Source organism: Lithobates pipiens, unplaced genomic scaffold (assembly GCF_037356315.1).
Source record: "Lithobates pipiens isolate NorthernLeopardFrog02 unplaced genomic scaffold, aLitPip1_a1.2 Scaffold_22, whole genome shotgun sequence".
In the NCBI taxonomy this organism is placed as follows: Eukaryota; Metazoa; Chordata; class Amphibia; order Anura; family Ranidae; genus Lithobates; species Lithobates pipiens.
Genome location: NW_027507784.1, coordinates 280050821 through 280073712, shown reverse-complemented (window position 1 = coordinate 280073712; position 22892 = coordinate 280050821). Strand labels below are relative to the sequence as shown.

Sequence of the window (22892 nt, the reverse complement as noted above, 5' to 3'; positions counted from 1 at the left end):
GTGATTACTTATGTACACAACATTATTTATTTTTTGACTTAATTTGTTGAAGGTGCACATTTTTTTTTAAGCGAGTTGTGCACATTACACTGTACAAAGCCCTCAAAGTCTATTTTAATTCAAAGTAGTAATGCAACAAAACTGGATAAACACATTGGGATGAATAGATTCACAAGGAACTAGAGCTGCACAGTTATTTCTTAAATAAAAAAATCCGGATCTCACTTCAACCCCCCTCACGATCTTAATCCAGCATTTCCACGATTCAGTGCAGAGCCATTCTCTGCACAGTGCTGGAAGCTGTCCAAAAAAAAAAAAAAACAGCCTGCCAGATTTGTCACAACATTGCTCAGCAAGATAAATAGAAATCTAGAAATCTTGCATCATCTCCCCCCCCCCCCCCCCCCTTTTTTTTTATTTTTTTATTGTTTGGAATTTTCGGTCTGTAAATGAGGTCTGTTTAACCACTTACAAACTAAGTCTTTTGCTGACATTTGTTGCTTACAAGTTAAAATCACTTCTTTGCTAGAAAATTACTTAAGTTGGAACACCCAAATGTGTGTGTGTGTGTGTGTGTGTGTGTGTGTGTGTGTGTATATATATATATATATATATATATATATATATATATATATATATATATATAATGTGTGTGTGTGTGTGTGTGTGTATGTATATGTGATTGAAATATAAATAAATAGAGATAGATACATATTTAAGGCGGCACAGTGGTGTAGTGGGTTGCACTCTCACCTAGCAGTAAAAAGGGTTGCTGGTTCAAATCCCAACCACGACACTACCTGCCTGGAGTTTTCATGTTCTCCCTGTGTCTGTGTGGGTTTTCATCTGGGTACTCTGGTTTCCTCCCACATTCCAAGAACATGCTGGTAGGTGAATTGGCTTTTGTCCAAAATTGTCCCTAGTATATGAATGGGGACCTTAGATTGTGGGCTCCTTGAGGGTAGGGACCGATGTGAGTGTGCAATGTGCAGGTATAGGGACAATTGTAGAAACTCACTCAGGTTGAACTGGATGGACTGGTGTCTTTATTCTGCCTTACTAGAGAGGCAAAATGTGGAAGCAAATCCAGACAATGGCAGAAAATAAGTATTTTGTCAATATCAAAAGTTCATCTCAATACTTTGTTATATATCCTTTGGCAATGACAGAGGTCAGACGTTTTATGTAAGTCTTCACAAGGTTGTCACACACTGTTGCTGGTATGTTGGCCCATTCCTCCATGCAGATCTCCTCTAGAGCAGTGATGTTTTGGGACTGTCACTGGGCAACGCAGACTTTCAGCTCCCTCCAAAGGTTTTCTATGGGGTTGAGATCTGGAGACTGGCTAGGCCACTCCAGGACCTTGAAATGCTTCTTACGGAACCACTTCTTCGTTGCCCGGGTGTTGTGTTTGGGATCATTGTCATGCTGAAAGTCCCAGCCATGTTTCATCTTCAATGCCCTTGCCGATAGGAGGAAGTTTGCACTCAAAATATCACAATACAGGAGGGGGCGTGGCTAACCGCCGAGCAGGATGGACGTCTGACTCCTCAGCTCCCGCACCGACCGGACTATCGACCGGAGCATCGCCGTACAGAGCACACGTACGAACTCCTTAACACGACCGGGTGACTACCGTAGAACCCAGCTATGCCTCAGACGAACCGAAAGCGGAAGGAATACCGGACGCCGAAGAAATTGACCGATTATTTTACTCAGCCGCCTGACACAGAGATCCAAGATGGCGCCCGCGGCCCTGTCAGAAAACCTTCGGATTACACTGACCTCCCTGATGCGGACGAATCTGCAATATCCATCCAGCAGCACTCCCCTGCAATATCTCCACAGAATTCTCCCTCTTCAGCCAGTAACAGCCCTGCCAAAGCGCGGATGCAAATGGATTCTGCGGGGCCCAACTCTGAGGTAAGCCCTGCATCCGTCTTACCCACACGCCAGCCCTCAGCTATTGCGGCCTTCCCCACATCAGACCAGCCTGTCCTGGACACTACTATGAAGGAGATGCTCATCTCCTTGCAATCCTCTATACATAATGAATTATCATCCATGTTTACCCAGTTTTCATCTCATATGCTACATATGGGGCAAAAAATCCAACGTATTGAACACCATATGAGTGACCTGACTATTACGGTTAATGACCTAGTGGATGCCCAAGACCACACACATGACGAACAAAAATGGATGAAATCCAAAATGGCGGACCTCGAAGACTGCTCTAGACGTAATAACGTCAAGATCAGGGGTATCCCCGAATCGGTATTACCTCATGACCTTAACACCTACGCCAGGAAAATGATCTCAACACTGCTACCTGACCTGTCACCGATGGAGACCATTATTGACCGCATCCCTAAACCGTCGCACTTGGCTGACACCATACCCAGGGACGTCCTGATGAGGGTGCACTTCTATCATGCTAAAGATCAGCTAATGTTCAAGTCCCGGCATATGAATAGGCTACCGGAACCATTCTCTGATCTACAACTATTTGCGGATCTGTCTCAACACACCAGACAACTGCGCAAACAGCTGATAACGATTACCAAACCGCTGTTCAACCACAAAATCCCCTATCAATGGGGTTACCCGACTAAACTCATTGTAACCAGGAATGGGTCTAAACACATTATTACATCAGTCCCTGAGGGCATAAAGCTTCTACAACAATGGGATATTCTCCCGGAAGAGCCTGCCGTACAGTCCAACAACCGCAGAGGGCCTTCTCCGCCTCTATACCCTAAACAACCGCCTAATGCCCGCTGAATCTTTACTGCTGGCGATGCTCACCCGCTTCAATTCATGTTCTGCACCACATTACTCCGGTTGGTGCCCTGCTCGGGATGTGTTAACCATAAACTTTCACCCCGTATAGTTTCAACAGCCTAGTGTTTTTTTTTTGGCTGTTCTACACTACAGTATTAATTACCTCTTTATTGTTCTGCCTACCACTACCGAAGTACTAATTTCTACCCTTTCCTTCCACTGCTCCTGCTTCTCCTCTTCCCTGGTTTGCCTCTGTTTTGAGAACTGCACCTGCTCCGGCTACAGGAACCCGCATCTGGACACCATCTGACATCTTATAGAGAATCTCACTCACTGTAAGTACCTACCACCACGCCTGACATCTGCACCTGACCTGCACAATGCCGAAATTTCTATCCCTTAACACTAAAGGACTTAACCACCCAGCGAAGAGATCCTCCATGTGGAGGACCGCTCTCCAATCCAAATGTGATGTCCTCTGCCGCCAAGAGACCCACTTCAAAAAGCTAGACAGCCCCCGTTGTTCCAATCGCCATTTTCCTCACATCTTTCAATCCTCAGGACCTGACAAACGTAATGGGGTTATGATAGCGGTAAAAGACACTGTCACCTTCACCCTCCACAATAGCATGGAGGACGAAGATGGAAGATCTATAGCCCTGGATTGTACCCTCAACAAAACCAGATATACTATCGTAAACGTCTACTCTCCCAATACTGGCCAAATTAAATTCCTCTCTAGACTGATGAACAAGCTTAACAAGTTCCGACAGGGATGTCTCATTGTCTGTGGGGACTTTAACATAGTTCCAGATAATTTCATGGATGCCTCCTCCCGTTCCTCCAGGCTATCCTCCCCTATGACTACCTTCATACGGAACAACAACCTATACGACATTTGGAGATGCCAACATACCACCGAAAGAGACTACTCCTTTTTCTCCCACAGACATAACTGCTACACGAGAATTGACTACTTCCTTGTAGATAAATGGACGCTGACCAACTCTACCGAATCAGGCATTGGTACGATCACTTGGTCTGACCACGCTCCGATCTCACTCACTGTCACCGATCATCTGAACTCCCCACGGCATACGGTATGGAGAGCGAATGCGGACATCATTCACTCTCCGGAACACTCCTTGTACATACGTAACCAGCTTGAAGAGTTTTTTACCCTTAATACTGGCTGTCTCCAGTAATACTGTCCTCTGGAATGCTCATAAGGCATTCGTCAGAGGGATTATAATGCAACTCTCTGCTCGAGATAAGAGGAGGAGATCACAGCGTCTAGACACATTAATAGCCAAAATTCATGCACTCGATGTTCAAAACCAAACCACACCAGACCCTAATTCAAAAGACCAGTTAGTCCTCCTTAGACAGGAACTTAGAAATTTACTCCTAGAATATCATACTCGCACCAACACGAAATTCAAACCACACTATTATACTACAGGTAACAAGGCGGGGAAAGCACTTGCTCTAAGGATCAAGGGTCACTATGCTAAATCTAGAATACATCATCTCTTTCATCCAACCACAAAGCAGAAACTTTTAGACCCTCAAGCTATTGCAGATGCCTTTAGCCAGTACTACCATACTTTATACAACTTGAAAGATGACCCCAACACCACTCAACCCTCTATTGCTGACATCAATTCCTTTCTTCAAACGATCGACCTACCAACATTATCACAACAACACATCTCTGACCTGAACACCCCTTTCACACAATTAGAAGTTCAAAACATAGTATCAACCTTGCCTTCCCACAAATCACCAGGGCCTGACGGCTTAACTAATGAGTACTATAAACAATTCAGTACTACTTTGGCTCCCTACCTATCACAAGTGTGCAATGACGCTGCTGCCTCCTCTTCTCTTCCCAATGAAATGCTTAATGCTCTGATAATTACTCTACCGAAGCCAGGGAAAGAGCCCAACACGCCACAAAATTTTCGACCAATATCTCTCCTAAACACCGACACCAAAATCTTCGCTAAACTCATAGCCAATCGCTTAGTCCAAATTATGCCCACTTTGATACACCCTGATCAATCTGGCTTCACGAAGGGTAGACAAACTTATGATGCTTCAAGGAGATTGATAAACATAATTCATCACGCTGAGACTAGTAGAACGCCTTCTCTGCTTCTATCTCTAGACGCAGAGAAGGCGTTCGATAGAGTCCATTGGGCTTACCTAGAAGCTACCCTTAAAAAATTTGGATTCCAAGGTCATATTTTTTCAGCAATTATGGCCCTATATTCTTCTCCATCGGCACAAGTTTACACGGACGGAATAACCTCCCGAGCTTTTCCAATAACCAATGGTACCCGCCAGGGTTGTCCCTTATCACCACTTATCTTTAACCTGATCATGGAACCCCTGGCGGCACATATCAGAAATTGCACAACCATCTCTGGCTTTAAAATAGGCCACATAGAACACAAAATAAATTTATTTGCAGATGTCATATTGATGCTTACTAAGCCTATGACTTCCCTGGCTTCGGTACAACATGTTTTAACTTTTGGCTCCGTCTCTTATTATAAGGTCAATGAAACCAAATCATATATTTTAGAACTGGGCCTTGATGCTGTCACTAGCAATATTCTAAGAAACCAATATGCATACCCTTGGGCTGACCAAGGAATACCGTACTTAGGCATTGTACTCACTAAATCGGTGTCTAGATTGTTTCAAGCCAACTATGTTAAAACCAAACAATTGTTAATCAAAGATCTGTCCAACCTCGCCAAATTTGAACTGTCATGGTCGGGTAGGCTCGCTGCGTTTAAAATGCTCACATTACCTAAAATTCTATATCAATTTCGCACCCCTCCCATCCCCTTATCCAAATCATACCTAGCTTCTTTGCAATCTATTCTTAGTAAATACCTGTGGCAAGATAAAAAACCTAGAAGCAACTATTCCAAACTTCTCAAACATAAGCATGCTGGGGGTATGGGATATACAGACATCCGGGACTATTACTTGGCCACCATCCTCTCCCAACTGCGGGAATGGACTAACCCCCCCAATACTACGCTATGGGGAGATATAGAAAATTGTGCCACACCTGGTCCCGACCTCAAAAGCTGGTTATTTAGCTCCCTAGTCTCTGTGACAAATTTCAGCATCTACTCACCCACCATAAAAGCATCGCTTTCTGCATGGAAAATACTTCGCAATAACACATGGTCATCCCTCCCTATGAAAGACATACCGGTATCATTACAGACCCTCCAAATCTTATCACCTGATCTAACTATCCCTACATGGCTCACGTCCAGGGCATCCCACACTAATGATCTTAGGACCCTCACGGATAACAAATCTTTCCCTGAGATCCAGTCCATTTATGGGGCACCCTCGTCAGATTTTTTCAATTATCATAGATTACGCTCCTGTCTGACCACACACACCCGCTTAGAGGGTGCAATACCCTTAAAACTATGGAATTACTATTTCAAACAAGATTCCACATATAAAGGTATATCGATTATTTACCCCCTGTTGCAGGAAAAAAATATCTTCTTCAAATCCAAACCCTTCCTAGATTGGGAATCAGACACACTTCTCCACTTCTCTGACGCCCAATGGCAACAAGCCTTTACCTCTGTATACAAAGCCACACGGTGCACAGGCTTATGGGAACTGACGTCAAAAATCACTCTTCGCTGGTATATGACTCCCCATAGACTCGCTAAATTTCAACCCGGCACTACCCCACTGTGCTGGCGCAACTGCAACTATACAGGAACTTTATTCCACATTCTGTGGCAATGTCCACATATTAATCTCCTTTGGTCAGACGTTACGAAACTTATTCGAGACTAGCAATGTTCCAATCTCTGTCTCCACAACTTGCTATACTCAACATATTTCCGGACGATGTCCCTCATACATGCCGCACAGTCCTTACTCATATTCTTCTGGCAACTAGACTACTTCTAACCAGAAATTGGAAATCCTCTACCATACCTAGCATCCTAGACGTTACCACACTAGTGCACTCTCACTATACATACGAGCTGATTGGGTCCAGAGGCTTACCATCCTATGCAAAAACCCAGGCCCAATGGCTCCCGTGGCACAAATGGTACTCATCCCAGATAACCTGACTTTGTTCCTGATGAATATCATTTTTGTTAACTTACTTGTGATTGCTGGTTCATCACTCCATACTTTGTTCTCAAAACCTCCCCCCCCCCCTTCCCTCCCACACCCCAACCTCCCCCCATCTTCTTCCCTTCTTTTTATCCGTCTCTCCCTCCCTTCATTACCCTACCCTCTACCCCACTTTTACTGCTGTACTATGTTCCAAGGCACACCCTTGAGTTACACAATGCTAGTACCTGTTTTTTGACTCAGATACAACTATGTGCCGAAGTTACTGATGTTGATATCGTCATTGTTTATGCTGCCTATATCTGTATGACATCCAAGAATTGTATTGGATGTAGTTGCTATACATACTTTGTATCTTGTGAAATTTAATAAACATCATTTTGAAAAAAAAAAAAATATCACAATACATGGCCTCATTCATTCTTTCATGTACACGGATCAGTCGTCCTGTTCCCTTTGCAGAAAAACAGCCCCAAAGCATGATGTTGCCACCCCCATTCTTCACAGTATGTATGGTGTTCTTTGGTTGCAACTTGCCATTCCCCCTGTGTGGTTCTGGGATTTTTGCTCACCATTCTTGTGATCATTTTGACCCCACAGGGTGAGATCTTGCGTGGATCCCCAGATCGAGGGAGATTATCAGTGGTCTTGTTATGTCTTCCATTTTCAAATTATTGCTCCCACAGTTGATTTATTCACACCAAGCTGCTTGCCTATTGCAGATTCGGTCCTCCCAGCCTGGTGCAGATCTACAATTTTGTTTCTGGTGTCCTTCGACAGCTCTTTGGTCTTCACCACAGTGGAGTTTGGAGTGTGACTGTTTGAGGTTGTAGACAGGTGTCTTTTATACTGATAACAAGTTCAAACAGGTGCCTTAACCAGTTCCTGACCGGCGCACGGCGACGTACTTTGGCAGAATGGCACGGGCAGGTATATTGGCGTACAGGTACGTCCATTTCTATATGCCGCCCTGCCATCACATGCATGCTGAGGGCAGAGTGCTAGCGTGTCTGATCGCGGGTCCCGCGGACTCTATCGCCGCGGGGATACCCGCGATTGTCTCACAGGAAGGCTGAATGGGGAGATGCCGTTGTAAACAGCATCTCCCCTTTCTGCCTAGCAACATGTGATTGGAGCAGGGATTGGTGTTCACTAACACAAAGCCCAGCCCCCCACAGTTGGTAACACTCCCCTAGGAACACTTAACCCCTACACTGCCACCCCCTGGTTAACCCCTTCACTGCCAGTGTCCTTTACACAGGAATCGGTGCATTTGTATAGCACCGATTGCTGTATAAATGACAATGGTCCCAAAAATGTCCGATGTGTCTGCCATAATGTCGCGGTCACAATAAAAATCGCTGATCGCTGCCATTATTAGTAAAAAAAATTAATAAAAATGCCATAAAACTATACCCTATTTTGTAAACGCTATAACATTTGCGCAAACCAATCGCTTATTGCGATTTATTTATTTTACCAAAAATATGTAGAAGAATACGTATCGGCCTAAACTGAGGGAAAAAACAGTTTTATATATTTTTGGGGGATATTTATTATAACAAAAAGTAAAAAATACTGCGGTTTTTTTTTTTCAAAATTGTCGCTCTATTTTTGTTTATAGCGCAAAAAATATAAAAACTGCAGGGGTGATCAAATACCACCAAATGAGAGCTCTATTTGTGGGGAAAAATTTTTGTTTGGGAGCCACGTCGCACGGCCGCGCAATTGTCCAGTTAAAGCGACGCGGTGCCGAATCACAAAAAGTGGTCTGGTCTTAAGCCAGCAAAATGGTCCGGTCTGAAAGTGGTTAATACAGTTAATGAGTGGAGGACAGAGGAGCCTCTTGAAGAAGATACAGGTCTGTGAGAGCCAGAAATCTTACTTGTTTGTAGGTGACCAAATACTTATTTTCCACCATAATTTGCAAGTTCTTTCAAAAATCAGATAATGTGATTGTCTGGATTTGTTTCCACATTTTGTCTCTCATAGTTGAGGTATACCTATGATGACAATTACAGGCCTCTCTCATCTCTTTAACCACTTCAGCCCCGGACCAATAAACAGCCTAAGGACCAGAGGTCTTTTTACAATTTCGCACTGCACTGCTTTAACTGGTAATTGCGCGGTCATGCAATGTTGTACCCAAACGAAATTTGCGTCCTTTTCTTCCCACAAATAGAGCTTTCTTTTAATGGTATTTGATTGCCTCTGCGATTTTTTTATTTTTTGCGATATAAATGGAAAAAGACCGAAAATTTGGAGAAAAAATATTTTCTACTTTTTGTTATAAGAAAAATCGAATAAACCCAATTTTAGTCATACATTTAGGGCAAAATTTATTCAGCCACATATCTTTAGTAAAAAAAAATGTCAATAAGCGTATATTTATTGGTTTGCTCAAAAGTTATAGCGTCTACAAACTAGAGTACATTTTCTGGAATTTACACAGCTTTTAATTTATGACTGCCTATCTCATTTCTTGAGGTGCTAAAATGGCAGGGCAGTACAAACACCCCCCCCCCCCCCCCCAAATGACCCCATTTTGGAAAGTAGACACCCCAAGGAAGTTGTGGAGAGGCATGTTGAGCCCATTGAATATTTTTTTTCTTTTTTTTGTCCCAAGTGATTGAATAATGACACAAAAAAAAAAAAAAGTTTACAAAAAGTTGTCACTAAATGATATATTGCTCACACATGCCATAGTTATATGTGGAATTGCACCCCAAAATATATTTTGCTGCTTCTCCTGAGTACGGGGATACCACATATGTGGGACTTTTTGGGAGTCTAGCTGCGTACGGCACCCCGAAATCCAATCACTGCCTTCAGGATTTCTAAGGGTGCAAATTTTTGATTTCACTCCTTACTACCTATCACAGTTTCGAAGGCCATAAAATGCCAAAATAGCACAACCCCCCCCCCCCCAAATGGCCCCATTTTGGAAAGTAGACACCCCAAGCTATTTACTGAGAGGCATGTTGAGTCCATGAAATATTTTATATTTTGCCACAAGTTGCAGGAATTTTACAATTTTTTTTTTTTGCACAAAGTTGTCACTAAATGATATATTGCTCACTCATGCTATGGGCATAAGTCAAATTACACCCCAAAATAGATTCTGCTGCTTCTCCCGAGTACAGGGATACCACATGTGGGGGACTTTTTGGGAGCCTAGCTACGTACGGGACCCCGTAAACCAAGCACTGCCTTCCGGATTTAAATATAAAATGCTACCAAAAAAAACTGTTAGCGATTGCAGGGATCAGGCCTGACTCTGCGATCGCTGCAGTTATGCGTTTAGTGTTTTGTAAGTGACAGTGATCGATCGATACTGCACTTGGGTGGGCTGGGCAGAGGGGCAAAATGCAGGTGCCAGCAGGTATCTGGGCTGATCCCGCTAACAATGCGTTTTTTTGGAACCCTAAACTGCTGGGGATGCTAGTATAGATCTGATCAGGTCAGATATTGATCTGTTCAGATTCTGTACCACTACGGGAGGTTTATGCTTTGCGTGTGGGTGTTAGCGGTACTGGCACTAACCTTGCGCTGCCTGGGGCGACGCAGACCCTGACCCTAAAACCTAATTGATATCACCCGCCGGTTGATCAGGGGGTTAAACCTTTATTGGGTAATAAATGGTGGGTGCCCTGATGCTATAAAAAGCAAACTAACCAGAGTCACCCGTAACACTTATACGGTGATCACTGGTGAAAGGGTTAACTAGGGGCAATCAGGGGGTTCAAATTTTTATTAGGTAGTATATGGGGGTCCCTGGCGCTATATAAAAACCTGACGGGGAACCTAAATAACTAACTGGCTAGCCAGCGTCACCAGTGACACTTATACTGTGATCGCTGGTGAAAGGGTTAACTAGGGGCAATCAGGGGGTTAAAACCATTATTGGGTAGTATATGGGGGTACCTAGCGCTATAAAAACCTGGCGGTTAACCTAAAAAAATAACTAGCTACCTAGCGACACTAGTGACACTAATGCAGCGATCAGAAAAATGATTGCTTGGTGACACTGGCAAAAGGGGGTCAAAGGGTTAACTAGGGGCAATCAGGGGGTTAAAACCATTATTGGGTAGTATATGGGGGTACCTAGCGCTATAAAAACCTGGCGGTGAACCTAAAAAAATAATTAGCTACCTAGCGACATCAGTGACACTAATGCAGCGATCAGAAAAATGACAAAAAAGTGACACTGGCAAAAGGGGGTGAAACCTTTATTGGGGGGTGATAGGGGGCTACCCTGGACCTAACACTAACTGCCCTGACAGTTTTTACTTTTACAACTGACACTGAATGCAGTGATCAGTAAATAAATGATCAATGCAATCAGTGACACTGTGACTGGGGGCGGGGGGGGATCGGGGGCGGGGGGTTGTGTACCTATGTGTACCTATGTGTACCTATGTGTTAGAGTAGTGGTTTGGTGCACTTACTTTCTGTCTTCTCCTCGTAGTCCGGTCAAAAAGACCGCCCCGAGGAGAATGACATCACTTCCTCCTTTGTGTATACAATACACAGTGGGAGGAAGCTTCTCATTGGCCAGGAGCGATCGAGAGGGGGTGGCCAGAAACCAACGGCCATCCCCTCATCACGGATCGCTCCTGCAGCGAACCGGACCGCCGTATCCAGCGGGAGGGGGTCCGATCGGACCCCCCACCCGCTGGAAGGCAGGCACGTACATGTACGTGCTTGTGCCTGCCTGTGCCATTGTAATGACGTACATTGGCAATACGGCGGTCCTTAAGTGGTTAAATGGGAGAACTTGCACAATTGGTGGCTGACTACTTTTTTGCCCCACTGTATATCTCTCTCTCTCTCAATCTCATTAAAGCGAGTACATCCCTCACGTTTTGGTAAATATTTTATTTATATCTTTTCATCAACACTGAAGAAATTACACTTTGCTACAATGTAAAGTAGTGAGTGTACAGCTTGTATAACAGTGTAAATTTGCTGTCCCCTCAAAATAACTTGCAGTTGTACTAACTTTTGTTGCCAGCAGTTTAGACATTAATAGCTGTGTGTTGAGTGAGTTATTTTGAGGGGGACAGCAAATTTACACTGTTATACAAGCTGTACACTCACTACTTTGTAGCAAAGTGTAATTTCTTCAGTGTTGTCACATGAAAAGATATAATAAAATATTTTCCACAATGTGAGGGATGTACTTACTTTTGTGGCGTGCGTGTGTGTGTGTGTGTGTGTGTTTTTTTTTTTTTGTTTTGTTTTTTAGCAGAGACCCTAGAGATTAAAATGGCGGTCATTGCAATGTTTTTGCGCAGTGGTTTTTCAGACTTCTTTCATCCACACATGGATGGTCTCTGCTGCTGCTGTCTGGGCTTTATAGTTCATCTCGCTGAATATCTGGACCTTTAGTATTTATCTGATTTCTTGAATTTTATTAAATTTTTTGCGCTGCATTTCTTTTTATCCTTGATTTACCTTACCTGTTGTGATCATCTTATAAGTGTTCATTTGGCAAACAATTGTTATGAATTTATTGTGTATTTGCACGGATTGCTGTTTCTGTTAAACCACTTCAGCCCCGGAAAATTTGGCTGCTCAATGACCAGGCCATTTTTTGTGATTCGGCAGTCGCTTTAACTGACAATTGCGCGGGCGTGCGACGCTGTACCCAAACAAAATTGACATCCTTTTTTCCCCCACAAATAGAGCTTTCTTTTGGTGGTATTTGATCACCTCTGCTGTTTACTTTTTGCGTTATAAACAAAGTGCGTCGGTTTTGATAAAAACACAATATTTTGTACTTTTTGCCATAATAAATATCCCCTTTTGCATTTCTTTTTTCAAAGAAAAAACAAAACATTTCCCTTAGTTTAGGCCGATATGTAGTCTACATATTTTTGGTAAAAAAATAAATAAATTGTGTGTGTGTATATGTGTGTGTATGTATATATATGTATATATATGTGTGTGTATATATATATATATATATATATATATATATATATATATATATTTATAATGTGTGTGTGTGTGTGTGTATATATTGGTTTGCCAAAAAGTTAATAGCGTCTACAAAATAGGGGATATATTTATACTAGTAATGACAGATTTTATTTGATCGGGACTGCAACATTATGGCGGATACATAGGACACTTTTGACACATTTTTTAAACCACTGACAATTATATAGTGATCAGTGCTATAAAAATGCACTGATTACTGTGTAAAAGTCACTGGCAGGGAAGGGGTTAACGCTAGGGGGTGATCAAGGAGTTAAATGTGTTCCCTGACTGTGTGTTCTAACTGGGGGGGGAGTGGACTGACTATAAGAGATCATGGTTCCTAGCTTATTAGGAACTCGCAGTCTGCCTCTCCTCTCCTCACAGAACAGGGATTTGTGTTTAAACACACGTCCCTGTTCTGCCTCTCGTGCCCACCTGGCGGTCATCGTGACCGCTGGCCACGAGCATGACCACCCCTGCAATGCCATCCCGCCGACTTACAGCTACAACAGTTTGCAGGCTTGTGCCAAACTGCTGCAGTATAATAACGGTGGCTAGTCGGCAAGCGGTTAGTAAAATTAGCCTAATTATTATTTTTTGTATAATGTGAAAGAAGTTGTTGGGTCAAGAATCGCGATCGTTATTCTAAGCAAAAAAATAAATTGCGATTCTCATTTTATCCAGAATCACGCAGCTCTACAAGGCACTGTAAATGACTTGAAACAAACCACACATAAGTGTAAAAAAACAATGAACAATTTCTATTCCAAAAAATTTATCAAACCTTCAAAATGTGAATGTGTCCATGTATATCAATTTATTCTTGATCCACTGCCAAATCCATGTAGAAATGTACACCACCCAATGCCACTGGTGTGTGGTGCCAAAAGTAGTTTACAATATATTTTCAAACCCTAAAACTAGGAAGGTCAAATTTGCTCAGATATCTTCAAAAGATCCCTCTTCACTGGCATTAACTGTTTCACACCCTTGGGACGTAATTGTGTGTACTAAGGTTGAAGTGGTTATACCGGGATCATGGCTGCAGCTGTGATCCCAGTATCAAATTTGAAGCCGCTGATGTACTTTCCTGTATAAGTGATCTGAGTGGCTATACAGCTATCTGATTACTTCTACTGGGCGTGAAAGGGGCTGCTATTCCTGGGCTCGCTGGTGCAATTGAGGAGCCTGGGACTGCTGCAACCTGTCAGCTGTCACGCCAGCTAAACGGAGGAAAGACAGGTACATCTGTACCTGTCCCTCCTCTCTGACAAATGAAACCAGAAGTTGCAAGGATTTTGTCATTTTCAGTTTGCTTACAAGACTTGTAAAGTGCCTGATCACAAAGATTTTGGTTTGATCAAATACTTTTGAGGACGGAGGTAAGATCTGGGGTCTAATAGACCCCAGATTTCTCAGTAAAGAATACCTGTAACAGCCCATGCGATCACAAACTTCTAGTGGGATTTTTCCCAAGGCCGTCTTTCAGGACAGCCACCATAGAGAGAGACCCCGTCTCCTCCCCTTCTAGGAAACACCGCCTTCCAACACAGATTTAAGCCTCAACCTCCCCTCAGCCTCTCAGTTATGGTGTTTCCTCTGGAGGGGAAACACCGCATGGGAGCTGAAGCCAATCAGCTGGGGAGGTTGAGGCTTTTTCTTTTATCTGGGGGAGACAGGGGTCTCTCTATGGTGGTCCCAGGTGGCCGGTCAGAGGTCCGGATGGCCGAACGGATCCCTGGTGGATTTTGGGATGTTCACACTCCAGCCACCCTTGGGGAAGGTGGAGGTCTGGGGAGGGCCGCTTAATGGCGCCTAGCGTGGCGCAACAGGAGGCTGCTATGTTCCCCCTTGTGTAGGTGGCACTGGAGCTGTGTCCAGGCTGGATGACGGGCGACGTCATTTCCGGCGGGGGCGGGCTTCCTTGTTCCTGTACACACGTCTTCCGGTTCCAAGCGCGGTAAATTCAAACGGACTTCTATTTCTGGCTGGTGAGATCTTCCTTTTTCACCCTGTACAGAGAGCGGCTGGACAACAGGATTGTGACCACTAGTGCCTGGCATGTCGGAAGCAGAGGCTTCAAGAACTGGCCCAGGAGACAGCAGCACCAGCCACTCCAAGGTAAGGCGAACCCTGGGGTGGTGTTCCCTTCCTTTTTGTATCGGAAGCTCCACCGGTGTATTCCCTCCCCGGTGGTCGGGGGCGAGGAGGGGGTGCGTCTGGGACCCTGGTGGTGGTTGGTCCTGGGGGGACACTCCTGGTGGTCCTCTGGTCAGTGCTGGTAAGAGGTGGTGCTTATTACTCCTTTTGTCTGCTTTTATGTTTCAGAAAGCCGCCCCATGGGTCTAAGAAGTGTCCTTCGTGTAGGGCTTCTATGGGGGAGTCTTGGACTAAAGCACTTTGAAGGGAGTGTATAGAGGGGCTGGTGAGGGAGCAGACAGCGGAGCAGGGTGTGGACCTTGCGGTGTCAGTAAGGGAACTCTCTAGCACCTTTAGGTCGTTTTAAGTAGTTATTCTCCAGTTTTCAGTTACCTCAGTCGCAGACTAAAATTTTACCAGCACAGCAGAGTGGCCCACCTATCCCTGAGGATATTGTCCCGGTGGGGGATAAGCCAGAGGGCTCCAGGGATGAAGACGATGCGGATAGTGTTGTCTCTGACTCCCAGGGAGAGTCAGATGAGGATACTGTGGATGGGGAATCCAAAAGGTCCTCCCGTTATAAGCTTTCTCTTGAAGAAGTGGAGGATCTCTTAGGAGCCATTCTCACCACTTTAGGCATTCAAGAGGAAAGGAAGACCTTATCCCTGCATGATCAAATGTACAGGGGCTTGGAGGAAGAGAAGAGGGTGTTCCCGGTTCACAAGGTCCTGGTGGATGCCATCAAGAAAGAATGGCAGGATCCAGAGAGGATCTCAAGAGCCTTGAAACAAAGGTTTCCATTTGCAGAGGAGTTTCTGGTATGGAACAAGTCGCCTAGGTTAGATGCAGCATTTTCCCAAGTGTCCAGGCATACAGATCTGGCCTTTGAGGACATGGGGGCTCTGTCAGATCCCATGGATCGAAGGATGGATTCGTTTTTGAAGAAGGCTTGGGACTCGGGTCAGGGGAACCTGAAACCAGCCATGGCGGCCACTGTGGTAGCCCGGAATATGGAATACTGGCTTACTCAGATCAAAGCCCATATAGAAGCAGGAACAGCAAAAGAGACTATCCTCTCTTCCTTTCCCATGTTACTCAAGGGAGCGGCTTATATTGCAGATGCTTCGGCAGAATCTGTCCGCATATCTGCAAGGTCCACGGCCCTGACCAATTCAGCCAGGAGAGCCTTATGGCTGAAAACATGGCAGGGGGAGAGTGCATCCAAAATTAAACTGTGGGATACCTCTCACGTGGTGATCTATTATTTTGACCAGGGTTGGAGGCTGTGCTGGATCAGACGGCCGATAAGGAGAAAGCCTTCCCCATTAAGAGAGAATATGGGGTTCAGGCTAAAAAGGCTCAGCTTCAAAAGGTGGAGACTCCAAAAGCTGAGAAACAGAAAAAGTCCTGGGGACTGAAGGGTAAGGGTCGTGGGGAGGGCAATTTTTCGCCCTCCTGAACAGCCCAAAAAGAGCCAATGACAGGACCACGGTGGGAGGAAGGTTGGGGGCTTTCCTCCCACAGTGGGAAAGGATCACCTCCAATCAGTTTTTGCTGGGGATTATAAGGTGATGTTATCGGTTGGAGTTCTCGGGTACCCCCCCCCCCCAACAATCAGGCTTATGGTCACCGAGATGCAAAGTACCCGGAAAAGTCAGGGGCTCTTCTGTCCTCACCACAAGAGCTAGAACAGTAGGAGGTGGTGGCAAGGGTGCCAGTGGGCGAGAGAGGCAGAGGATTTTATTCCCACATCTTTGTGGTTCGTAAGCCTTCGGGAAAATTCAGGCTCATCCTGAATTTAAAGCCTCTGAATCTGTCACTTACTGGAGATTCCGGATGGATTCGGTGAAGGCTTCCACTGTTTCATGGCATCAATAGATTTAAAAGATGCAAATCTGCCCATCCCCATCACAGAAAGCCATCAAAAATTTCTCAGGCTGGCAGTAAGAACAGCGGAAGGGGTTCTTCATTTCAAATTCAAGGCCCTTCCTTTTGGTCTGTCCTCCTCCCCCCGTATCTTCACCAAGGTAATGGTGGAGGTGCTGGTGTTCTTATGGCTCAAGGGCGTCTCGATAATTGCTTATTTAGACGTTCTTATTTTGTTTGCACCGTCCCTGGAGCAGCTGGTTCGAGATCTGCAGGTTACAAAAGACATGTTGGAGTACTTGGGTTGGCTTGTAAACCTGGAGAAATCCAATTTAATCCCGGCCCAAAGGGTCACCTTTCTGGGCTATGTGTTGTATTCGACAGAGCAAAGAGTCTTTCTTCCTTTTGGAAAAGATTCAGAAAATGGACAATGCAATGTTGTTGTTCCGGGGCAGTTCTCAGATTTTGGTAAGGGGGATTATGTTGGCCCTAGGCTTACTGACATCCACACTTCCAGCAGTGCAGTGGGCAGGGCTACATTTTCGTCCTCTGCAACTGTTTATTTTGAGGATCTGGGACCACAGTCAGGGGTCTTTGGATTTGCTGGTTTCAGTTCCTCCTCAGGTCAAGAGGTCCCACTGGTGGAGAAAGGAGGTAAATCTCTCACAGGGCCTGGAGTGGGTCCTCCCAGTATCCAGGACTGTAACAGATGCAAGCGGTTCAGGTTGGGAAGCTCATCTGGGCACCTGGGTGGTGCAGGGTTCCTGGGGGAAGATGGAGGTAGTGCGGTCCTCGAACTGGAGGGAATTGAGAGCGGGGGATCTGGCTCTCAGAGCCTTCCAGGAAGAACATCGGGGACAACACGTGAGGGTTCATTCAGACAATTCCTCGGTGGTGGCCCATGTCAACAAACGGGGGCACCAGGAGTGGAATGCTTTGTGTTCTGTCAGAATCGATCTTCAAATGGTCCGAGGCCAATGTTCTGTCTCTTTCGGCAATTCATTTGAAGGGAGAACAGAATCAACTAGCGGACTTCCTCAGCTGAAAGACTCTGAGGGAGGGCAACTGGGTATTGAAGCAGGAGGTTTTTGAGATGATCACCAGAAAGTGGGGGGTCCCATCGTTCGATCTGTTTGCCTCAAGGGAAAACACAAAAGTGTGTCTTTTTTTTTTTCTTTTCCCTGAGCAGGTGGGACGGAGCGTTAGGAGTAGATGCCTTGGGAGTTCTCCAGGTGTTATGCCTTCCCCCCTCCAGTGTTGATTCCGACAGTGTTGAGAACATTTCAGGTGGAGAACACGGTTCTCATATACTGATTGCCCCGCAATGGCCCAGGAGGCCATGGTTCTCTGTTCTGAAGGGCTTGGCCGTAGAACCTCCCTGGATTCTCCTGGTCCAGGAGGATCTCCTGTTCCAGGGACCAGTCGTCTAGCCTCAGGTAGATTGGTGGAACCTAGCAGCCTGGCTTATGAGGAAGAGTTGCTAAAGGGAAAAGGGTTCTCGGATCGCTTGGTGGCCACCCTTTTGAATTGTAGAAACAAGGAAACGCAGGCCATTTACTGAAGGATGTGGAAGTGTTTTAATAGTTGGTGCTTGGAGAACTCCTTTGATGTTCACAGCTCCATAGCAGTGTTCGAATTTCTGCAGGCAGGAGCAGATAAAGGGTTAGCCCTTAGTACCCTGAAAGGGCAGGTCTCCGCTTTAAGCGTTTTCCTAGAAAAACTGGCGTTTGATCCATGGATAAGTAGGTTTTTAAGGCCTTAAATAGACAAAGGCCTGTCAGTCTCTCCATTCCTGGTATGGGACCTTTCTTTAGTTTTGCAGGCGTAACGGCCCAGCGGCCCTTTGGGCCGTTGAGAGCCTGCACATTGAAAGAGATCACTCTCAAAACAGTGTTTTTGGTAGCGATCACTACGGCTAGGAGAGTGAGTGAACTTGAAGCTCTCTCAGTGAGAGCTCCTTTTTTTCAGGTTTTCCCATACCGTGTAGTTTTTAAAACGAATCCGGCGTTTTTGCCAAAAGTAGCATCTGAATTTCACAGGGTTCAGGAGATTGTGTTACCCACCTTTTTGGTCAAATCCTGTGAGGGAACTGGAATGTATTTTTCATAGTTTAGACTTTTGGGAGGTGCGTCCTACAATATTTAGACTGTACAAGTCATTTCAGGAAGTCTGACTCCTTTTTCTTTTATTCTCAGGGCCCAAGAAGGGGTCCAGAGCATCCAGGCAGACAATTGGCAGATGGTTGAGGATGGCAATTAGTCAGGCGTATGTGATAAGGGGGGTGGAATCTCCAGTGGGTATTAAGGCACGCTCAACTAGGTCAGTGGCAACTTCGCAGGCTGAGGCTGAGTGAGCTGGTGCTTCGCCTGAGCAGATTTGTAGGGTTGCAACGTGGTCCAGCTTCTCTACATTTGTGAAGCACTACAGGTTGGATCTGTTTTCTGCTAAGGACCAAGCTTTTGGTCGTAAGGTGCTGCAGGCAGTTGTCCCACCCTGAAGTAAGGTACTCACTTATCCTCTCTATGGTGGCTGTCCTGAAAGATGGCCTTGGGAACAACAGAGTTACTTACCGGTAACATCCTTTTCCAGGAGTCTTTCAGGACAGCACCGATACCCACCCAGATGGGAGCTTTTTTGTTGAACTCATAAAGTCTTACCTGACGGTCTCATGCGATCTTTGTTTTGACATGTTCTTGTGTCTCCCATGTAGGCCGGAGGTACTAGTGAAGAACTGAGGGGCTGAAGGAAGGTTGAGGCTTAAATCTGTGTTGGAAGGTGGTGTTTCCTAGAAGGGGAGGAGCCGGGGTCTCTCTCTATGAAGTGCAAGATTAAAAGTTACTACAATAAACGTTATTAATATAATACATAGAAAACAAGTGTTCATGCACCGATGAAATACTAATATGGTCACAGAAGGTAGTAATGATAAATATATAGAAATAAACACATTTGTCTGTCAAGGGATTCATATAGACAGAGAAAACCCAACGCGTTTCAAAATGTAGAGTTTCTTCTTCAGGGTACAGTGCTTTTAATACAAAACTTTTCAACAATAAAAAAAGAAGGTACAGTTAGACATCTTACAAGTTGATTAATACAAGGTAAAAATACTATGTATTGAAATAATTTACTGACTAAACACAAACATAACTTACAGGCAACCGCATAATTTAAAAACCTAAAGATTGATTTTGCTACTGCGTGCTATCGGAGGTCCAACTGGTGGGGACCCTGGGACCCACGTCGCTCTACCCACAAAGGGTTATTGGTAAGCTTGCAGGACTTAAAGCGGGGCTACACCCTAAAGTGGAACTTCCGCTCATCGGAACCCTCCCCTCCCCCTCCGGCGCCACAATTGGCACCTTTCAGGGGGGAGGGGGGTGCAGATACCTGTTCAGTACAGGTATTTGCACCCACTTCCGGCATAAATATCCGCAGAATCTGCGGATATTTACACCACTTCCTGCAGGTCCCCCGCTGTCCGCTGGGAAACACATGGATCCCAGGGTCAGCGGGGACCATCCTTATTGCGCAACGCGATTCACGCATGCGCAGTAGGGAACCGGGAAATGAAGCAGCAAGGCTCCACTTCCTGATTACCATACCCAAGATGGCGGCAGCAGCACCCGAAATCGAGAGATCGGCTTCGCGTGCGCGCAAGTGTCCTTATTTTAAAAGTCAGCAGCTGCAGTATTTGTAGCCGCTGACTAAAAAAAAACAAAAAAAACGGCAGAACTCCTGCTTTAAAGAATCGGATATTGGCCGATTGGTGCCAGATACCACCGCATACCTTCAGAGGTAAGTAGCAAACTCCCATCAAAAGGCAGTTCCCCCACCCTACTCAGGGTGAACAGTCCTTAGACTTTCATATAGGATCTTTCGTATCTGTAATAGGATGAGGGGCAGTCCTTTGACTTCTAATGCTCACTTCTGTTACAACTCCAAGCTAAAGGAGCTAAATAAAATCCCTGATGGGGCGTGTTGGGCTCAGTATGGTATTAAGTATGCTTGCCAATTGTTTACGAAACAAACTTTTAGAAATTTCAGGGATCTCCAAATTTAATATAAGTTCCCTAATGCCTTTTTTTTCCGGTATCTGCAACTACACCATGCTTTGGCAGCCCAATTTGGTCTGCGGAAGGTTTGACTTTCCCATTCTTGGCTGGAGAAATTGCTATTCAAGGGTGATCATTCAAAACTTCAAGATATTATTTTGCCCTATTAACCTCTTCCTCCCCTAAGATGGAGAGTGTGGCGGCTCAGTGGAGATCTGATATCCCATCCCTTACGGAGTAATCTTTGTCTAAGATCACCGAATGGCTGTTGCCTTCGGTTGGTTTCAGCCAGGAATAAAATTATCCAGCTTAATCTCCACCGTGTGTATTATACACCCGCACATCTTCATAAGAAACACCAGACTGCCCTAGGTGCAGGGCTGCAGTAGGGCATTATTTTCATATGGTATGGCTCTGCCTTTCTTAAGGGTAGATGGGACCCTGAATTGCTCTTATACTAATCAGCAAAATTAATATTTATGCATGGCAGTGGTATGTGCTTTCAAAAGGTGGATTTCTTCATTAAAGTATAAATTTGAGTTCAGTTTGTTTTCTTATGTTTCTTATTATGTATTCCGGGTTACTCCCCTGGAGATACAGGAGGTTGGAATTCAACATAGTTGAATACACAGGATGCAAGTAATGTATGTACTGATGCATAGACTCTAATTCTTTGGAATTTGTATGCCAATTTTTACTAATTTCGTGGATGTCATGCTCTGTAACAGATGTGTTTGTTTTTGGATATCGTAATTTTTTTATTTGAAATACAAATACATTTACCCTTTAAAAAAAAAAGGCAGTTCCCTATATATAGGCCAGTGTAAAAAAAAAAAAAAAAAAAACTCAAATAGAACCAAAAAGAATCCAAATTGGTCCACCAATGCATGCATAACGAGTAGTAAAAACAGGGCACATCTAAAGCAGGATGATTACTTGCCATATATAATCGATAGCCACATCTCTGCATCTGGCAGACATTGATCTCCATGCACTGCCTCCATATACAGTATCTCACAAAAGTACACCCCTCACATTTTTGTAAATATTTTATTATCTTTTCATGTGACCACACTGAAGAAATTACACTTTGCATTGTAGTGAGCTTGTATAACAGTGTAAATTTGCTGTCCCCTCAAAATAACTCAACACAGCCATTAATGTCTAAACCGCTGGCAACAAAAGTGAATACACCCTTAAGTGAAAGTTCAAATATATTCTCTCTCTCTATCTCTATCTCTCTATCTCTCTATCTCTCTATCTCTCTATCTCTCTATCTCTCTATCTCTCTATCTCTCTATCTCTCTATCTCTCTCTCTCTCTCTCTCTCTCTCTCTCTCTCTCTCTATCTCTCTATCTCTCTATCTCTCTATCTCTCTATCTCTCTATCTCTCTATCTCTCTATCTCTCTATCTCTCTCTCTATCTCTCTCTCTCTATCTCTCTCTCTCTATCTCTCTCTCTCTATCTCTCTCTCTCTATCTCTCTCTATCTCTCTCTATCTCTCTCTCTCTATCTCTCTCTCTCTATCTCTCTCTCTCTATCTCTCTCTCTCTCTCTCTCTCTCTCTATCTCTCTCTCTCTATCTCTCTCTCTCTCTCTCTCTCTCTCTCTCTCTCTCTCTCTCTCTCTCTCTCTCTCTCTCTCTCTCTCTCTCTCTCTCTCTCTCTCTCTCTCTCTCTCTCTCTCTCTCTCTCTCTCTCTCTCTCTCTCTCTCTCTCTCTCTCTCTCTCTCTCTCTCTCTCTCTCTCTCTCTCTCTCTCTCTCTCTCTTCCCCCCCCCCCCCCCGCCTGTCGATGCTCAGACCATATGCCACACACTGCATGAAATTAGTCTACATGGCTGTCATCCCAGAAGGAAGCATCTTCTAAGATGATGCACGAGAGAGCCTGCAAACGGTTTGCTGAAGACAGACTAAGGACAT

General features: G+C 44.7%; 1 protein-coding gene across 6 annotated transcripts in view; it reads left to right on the top strand.

The window, feature by feature from the left end:
- Positions 1-22892, top strand: part of LOC143924687 (BTB/POZ domain-containing protein KCTD5) — a 156050-nt gene that overhangs the window by 74025 nt on the left and 59133 nt on the right. The gene's annotated exons all lie outside the window — the stretch shown is intronic.